Here is a 7,201-nt window from a genome sequence, read left to right as displayed (position 1 = left end):
CTGTGACTGATTACTAAACTATGTATTTATAGGCTGGAACATGAGGTCAGGCTCAGAACTACTGGGGAGCTGTAAGCTGAAAAATTCTTAGAGCTCACCTGCAAATGGCAGATATTTGTGCTCCAATTAGAGAGGGAAGAATTGTTGAACATCTGGGACATTCAATATTAAGAAATAAAATAAAATGTTTTAATAGTAAAACTAAGCTAAATGTAGAATAAAGGATACTCTAGACCTGCCCTAATATGATTTATTTTTATTAGTACATACTATTTATACATATTTAAGGGGTATATGTGATACTTTGTTGCATGCAGATATGTGTGATGATCAAGTCAGGATATTTAGAATATCCATCACCATTAGCATGTATCATTTCTGTGTTGAAAACATTTCAAGTCCTTCTAGCTATTTTGAAATGAACAATACATTGTTGTTAACTATAATCACTCACTATAGTATCAAACCTTAGAACTTATTCCTTTTAGCTAACTGTAATTTTGTACCCATTAACCAACCTCTCTTAATTCCCCCCTCTCCCTACACACCCACAGCCTCTGTTAACTATTTTTCTACCCTCTACATCCATGAGATCAACATTTTTAGCTTCCACATATTTGCCTTTCTAATTTCACTTAGCACATTAACCTCCAATTCCATCCATGCTGCTACAAATGACAGAATTTTATTCTTTTTTAATAGCCAAATAATATTCCATTGCATAAATATACTACATTGTCTTTATCCAATCACCTATTTATGGACACTTGGGTTGATTTTGTATCTTGGCTATTGTGAACAGTGCTGCAATAAATATGGAGCTGTTTGTATCCCTTAGATATACTAATTTCCTTTCCTTGTATAAATACCCAGTAGTAGGATGGCTGGATTGTATGGTTGTTCTGATTTTAGTCTTTTGAGAAGTCTTCATTTGTTTTCCATAATGGCTATACTAATTTACATTTCCACTAATGGTGTATGAGCGTTGTTTTTCCTCTGCATCCTTGCCAGCAATTGTTATTTTTTTACTAATAGCCATTTTAACTGGGGTAAGATAATATTTCATTGTGATTTGATTTGTATTTCCTTGGTGATTAGTGATATTAAGCATTCAAATGAATACTCAATGCACTGTTGTTGGCCATGTGTATTTTTTTTTTTTTTTTTTGAGAGATCTCTATTTAGATCCTTTGCCCACTTTTTAATGGGATTGTTTGGTGTTTTTTTGTTTGTTTTGTTTGCTGTTGAATTGAGTGTTTTTGTATATTCTAGATATTACTCCCTTGTCACATGACTATTTTGCAAATATTTTCTCCATTCCATTGGTTGTCTTTTTACTCCTGATTAGTTCCTGTGCTGTGCAGAAGCTTTTTAGTTTAATATAATCCCATTTGTCTATTTTTGGTTTTGTTGCCTGTGCTTCTAGGGTGTTAGCCATAAAATATTTTCCTAGACCAGTGGCCTGGAGTGTTTCCCCTTTATATTCTTCCAATAGTTTTATATTTTCAGCCCTTATGTTTAAGTATTTAATCCAATTTGAGTTGATTTATGTATATGCTGAGAGGCAGGTGTTTAATTTCATTCTTCTGCATATGGATATCTAATTTTCCCAGCACCATTTACTGAAGAGGGTATCTTTTCCCTAGTGTATATTCTTGGCACCTTTATCAAAAGTCATATGGCTATAAATACATGAGTTTCTTTCTGGGTCTCTATTCTTTTCCATTGACCTATGTTTTGGTCTGTTTTGGCACAAATACTGTGATGTTTTGTTGACTCTAACATTGTAATATATGTTAAAGTCAGGTAGTGTGGTTCCTCTGGCTTTGTTCATTTTGTTCAGGATCGCTTTGGCCATTTAGATTCTTCTTTGGTTCCATACATATTTTAGGACTGTTTTTTCTATTTCTGTGAAAAGTACTATTGGTATTTTGGTAGAGCTGGCAATATGAATCTGTTGATTGCTCTGGGTATTATGATCATTTTAACAATATTAGTTTTTCTAATCCAAGAGCATAGGATGTCTTTTCATTTGTTTATGTTCTCTCCAATTTCTTTCATCAGTGTTTTGTAATTTTTTTTTTCTGGAGGTTTTTCATATACTTGGTTAAATTTATTCCTAGTTTTTTTTTTTTTCTGGTAGCAATTGTAAATGGGATTGGTTTCTTGATTTCTTTTTCAGCTGGTTCATTATTAGTGTTTATAAAAATTACTGATATTTGCATGTTGATTTTGTATCCCATAACTACTGAATTTATTTGATTTTTGATGGAGTCTTGAGGTTTTTCTCAATATACAATAATGTTATCTGAAAAGAGGATCTATGTGACTTTCTGTTTTCTAATTTGAGTGGCCTTTTATTTTTTTCTGTTACCTGAGTACTGTGGCTAGGACTTTCATTACAAGGTTGAATAGAAGTGGTGAAAGTGGGCATCCTTGTCTAATTCTACTTCTTAGAGTAAAAGCTTTCAGATTTTCCCCATTCATTATGATATTAGCTATGGGTTTGCCACATACGGCCTTTTTTAGGTTGAGGTATATTCCTTCTATGCCTAGTTTGTTGAGCATTTTTATCATGAAGGAATGTTGAATTTTATCAAATGCTGTTTTTTAATCTATTGAGGCAATCATATGGTTTTTATCCTTCATTCTATTGATACGATGTATCACATTAATTGATTTGTACATGTTGAATCATCCTTGCATCCCTGAAATAAGTTTCACTTGATCATGGTGTTTTGGCTTTTTCTGATTTGTTATTGAATTTGGCTTGCTAGTACTTATTGAGGATTTTTACATATGTGTTCATCAGGGATATTGGCCTGTAGTTTTCTTTTTTGTAATTGTAACTTTGCCTGGTTTTGGTTTCAAAGTAATCGTAGGTTTGTAGAATGAGTTAGGAAGAATTCCATTCTCTTCAATTTTTTTGAATACTTTAAGAAAAATTGGTGTTAGTTCTTCCTTATAAGTTTGGTAAAATTTGGCCTTTTCTTTTTTGGTAGACTGTTTCTACTATGTCAATATTATTACTCATTATTGACCTGTACAGGTTTTCTGTTTCTTCATGGTTCAATATGGTAGGATGTATGTGTCCAGGAATTTATTCATTTTCTGTAGGTTTTCCAGCTTATTAGCATATAGTTGTTCACAGTAGTCCGTGATGGTTTTTTTGTATTTCTGTGGTGTCAGTTGTAATGTCTCCTTTTCCGTTTTTGATTTTGTCTGAATGTTCTCTTCTTGTCTTGGTTAGTCTAGCTAGCAGTTTGTCAATTTTATTTATCTTTTCAAAAAATCAACTTTTTATTTTGTTGATCCTTCGTATTTGTTTTTGGTCTTTACTTTGTTTGGTTTTGCTCTGATCTTTGTTATTTCTTTTCTTTTAATAATTTTGGGTGTTTTCCTCTTGCTTTCTTATTTCCTTGAGGTGCATCTTGAGATTATTTATTTGAACTCTTTCTACTTTTTTGATATAGATGTTTATTGTTTTAAACCTCCCTCTTAGCACTGCTTTTGCTGTATCCCATAGGTTTTGGTTTACTGTGTTTCCTTTTTCATTTGTTTCAAAAACTTTTTTTTTTTCATTCTTAATTTCCTCACTGACTCAATGGTCATTCAAGAGCATGTTGTTTAATTTCCATATATTTGCACAGTTTCCAGTGTTTTTATTGTTATTGATTTCTAGTTTTATTCTATTGTGGTCTGAAAAGATTCTGGATATCATTTTGATTTTTAAACATTTGTTGAGACTTGTTTTGTGGCTTAATATATCATTTATCCTAGAGAATATTCTGTGTGCTGATGAGAAAAATATGTATTCTGAAGTTGTTGTATAAAACGTTCTGAAAATGTCTGTTAGGCCCACTGGTCTAAACTGCAAATCAAATTCAGTCTTTCTTTGCTCATTTTCCATAAAGATAACCTAACTATTGCTGACAGTGGAGTGTCAAAATCCGCAACTATCACCGTATCGAGTTTATATCTCCCTTTACACATAATAATGTCTGCTTTACATATCTGGGTGTTCTGATGCTGGGTGCATATATATTTAGAATTGTTATATCCTCTTGTTGAATTGATGCCTTTATCATTATATAATGACCTATTTGGTCTCTTTTTACTATTTTTGACTTAAAGTTACTTTTTAAAGATGTAAGTATAGCTACTCCTGTGAGCTTTATTTCCATTTGCATGTATTTGTTTTTATTCCTTTACTTTCCTCCTATATGTGTCTTTGCAGGTGAAGTGAGTTTCTTCTTGGCAGCATATAACTGGGCCATGTTTTCTTATTCATTCAGACAGTTTATATCTTTTAGGTGAAAAATTTAATCTGTTGACATTCAAGTTCATTATTTATATGAAAGGACTTACTCCTGACATTTCATTAATTGTTTTCTGTTTGTGTGTGTGTGTGTGTGTATTCCATATTCTTTTCTTTCTTATTGTTTGATTTCTTGGGTTTTTTTTTGTTTCTTTTTTTGTTTGTTTTTTTTTTGTTGTTGTTGTTGTTTGTTTGTTTTTGTCTGTAGTGGGGACATTTGAGTCCTTTCTTTTTCTCATTTGTGTGTTTACTCTACCAGTTAGTTTCATACTTTCATGTATTTTCATGATGGTAGACATAGTCCTTTCACTTCTAGGTGTAGAACTCCCTTAAGCATTTCATATAGGTCTAGTTTAGTGGTGATGAATTCCTTCTGTTTTTACTTGCCTGAGAAAGTTTTTATTTCTCCATCTTTATGAAGTACAACTTTGCTGGGTATAGTATTATTGAATGACAGTTGTTTCCTTTTAGCACTTTGAGTATATCATCATATTATCTCCCAGCCTGTAAAGTTTCTCCTGAGAAATTCACTTTTACTCTAATGGGAGTTTCTGTATATGTGACTAGGTATATTGCTCACCTTTTTTTTTTTTTTTTAGAAATTTCTCTTGGTCTTTGACTTTTGACAGTTAAACTGTAATGTGCCTAGGAGAAGACCTTTCTGGGTTGTATCCCTTTGGGGTTATCTGAGCTTCTAGTATCTGAATGTTTAAATCTCTTGCTAGACTTGGGAAGTTTTCGGGTATTATTTTGTTAAGTAGGTTTTCTGTGCCAGTACATTTCTCTTCACCTTCTGGTTAGTAGGTTCAAGCAAGCCTATTCTTGGGGCTCCAGATGGCTTATGTGGGTGCATGTAGTGACAGTGGTGGGTCAGGTATGAGGGCGAGTTCTTGAGCCCCTGAGCAGCATGTATGTTATGGATATTTATAGTATGGTGGCTGGACGTTCCTTGGGCTTCCAGGTGGTACTTGCTCATGTTAGTGGTGGCAGTGTGGCACAAGTGGACCAGTCCCCAGGCCTCCATGTAGCATGTGTATATGGATGTCAGCAGCGTTGGTTGTGGCATGCTGCTCAGGTTCATCCTCAGATCCCTGGGAGAACTGCCTATAATCCAGTGTTGGTGGATTGGGCAGAGTAATCTCCAGGCCTCCCAATGGCATGCTTGGGCAACAGCAGCAGGTTTTTCTGGACCTGTTGTTAGGCCTTCTGGGGGTGTGCATGTGCCACTGGGGTGACTGATGAGGTGGGCAATCCCCAGGCCTCCAGATGGTGAGCCCAAGAACTGGGAGAGGGTGGTCCCAGGTAGGCAAGAACCTATTCCCAGGTTCCCCAAATGGTGTATATAGGCATCTCTGTTAGGCAGGGCACAGCAAGCTCCAGACACATTAGGTGCCAACTGTGGCAGGCATTCTGACGCTGTAATTAGAATGCATAAATAGAAGATGAGAAAAATGGATAAATAGAAGATGAGAAAAATAGAAGAGATGAGACAAACTCCATCATATCAGTACTTGCATGGTGGTGTGTGTATTTGCCTGGGGAGACTGACAGGAAAGGACAATCCATGGGATTCTTGTGGCATGCACAGGCACTGGGGAGGGTAGTGCCAGACCAGAAAGGCCTGTCTTCAGGCCCTCTGGTGGTGCACAAAGTTGCAGTCTATGGTAAACTGTGAAGGCCAGTCCCAGGCTCTGTACAGTTTGCTTGGGTGGCAGCAATGGAAAATCCTGTCCTCAGGGTGCATGCAAGTGCATAACAGCGCTTGTGCTGATGGGGTCAGAGTTACTGTTAATGACAGTGGCTCCAGACAGCTGAGTTTCAGGCTCTGGGCAGTGCATGCTTTGGTTTTTTTGTTTCAGAGGCAGCCTCCCCAGTGTGCTGCACGGCCTGTTTACTGGGGTGCAGGGCACTGTGTATGCTAGAGTCATGAAGAACCTACCACTTAACTTGATCGAACTGGTGTCATGCCACTGCAACCCTCTTAGTGACCATGGTGGGTTGTCAATGAAGCTCCTGAAATATGAAGATGTGGTGACTGTTGTGATCCAGCACAGGATGCAGTCTAGTTGGGGCTGAGCTCTCAAAGTGGTGCCTGCTGAAGCTACTTTGGACTTGGCGGGTGTGTAGGACCCAGGCAGAGTAAGATCTTTCTCTGGAGCAATGCCATTGAGTGGATTCTAGGAAGCTCTCTATGCCAGTCTCAGAGCCTGCAAATGGTCAAAGGACTCTCCTGTGTCTAGGATTACAAGAGTCCACGGCAAAAATGTGGACTGCTGGCAGTCTCTCACTTACATTTTCCCCAAACTGGGGAGCCTCTCTAGGTTTCCAGCTGATCCTAGCCAGGTCAGACTGTCCACCTTACCTCTCTCTCCTTTGGTGTTTCAGGTGTTTCCTATAAATTCTCTGCTGAATTCCAGCCTTCTCTCTTAAATTTTCTATTCAAAGTGTGATTATATACTTGCTGTTTTAGTTCTTCTTTGTGGAGGAGTTGAATGTCCGGTGCCTCTAGTCATCCATCTTGAAAGACTTCCCTAATATTACTTAAAACTAAGTTTTGAAGCAACCAAGCTCATCTGCAAGTTACTTAACAGCCAATCAAAACCAAGTTCAACACTCTTTAAAGGCAGACAACAAACTTAAATCAGCAACATAACGTTTGCAATGGGAGGGGGAATAGAAACATAAAACTGTAAAGTTTTTACTTTTTTATGTGATATGGCACAATATTACTTGAAGATTGATTGCAATATATTAAAGATGAATATAGTAAACCCTTGAGCAACTGTTATAAAAAAGCCAAATGCAATGAGCCAAACAAAAATTATTTTGCAAACTAAAATACATTCGATTTAAACCAAGGCAGGAATAGAGAAAAAAATGGAT

This window comes from Papio anubis, chromosome 4, assembly GCF_008728515.1.
Source record: "Papio anubis isolate 15944 chromosome 4, Panubis1.0, whole genome shotgun sequence".
NCBI lineage: Eukaryota > Metazoa > Chordata > Mammalia > Primates > Cercopithecidae > Papio > Papio anubis.
The sequence above is the reverse complement of the archived record's forward strand: the minus strand, read 5'-3'. Positions refer to the sequence as shown.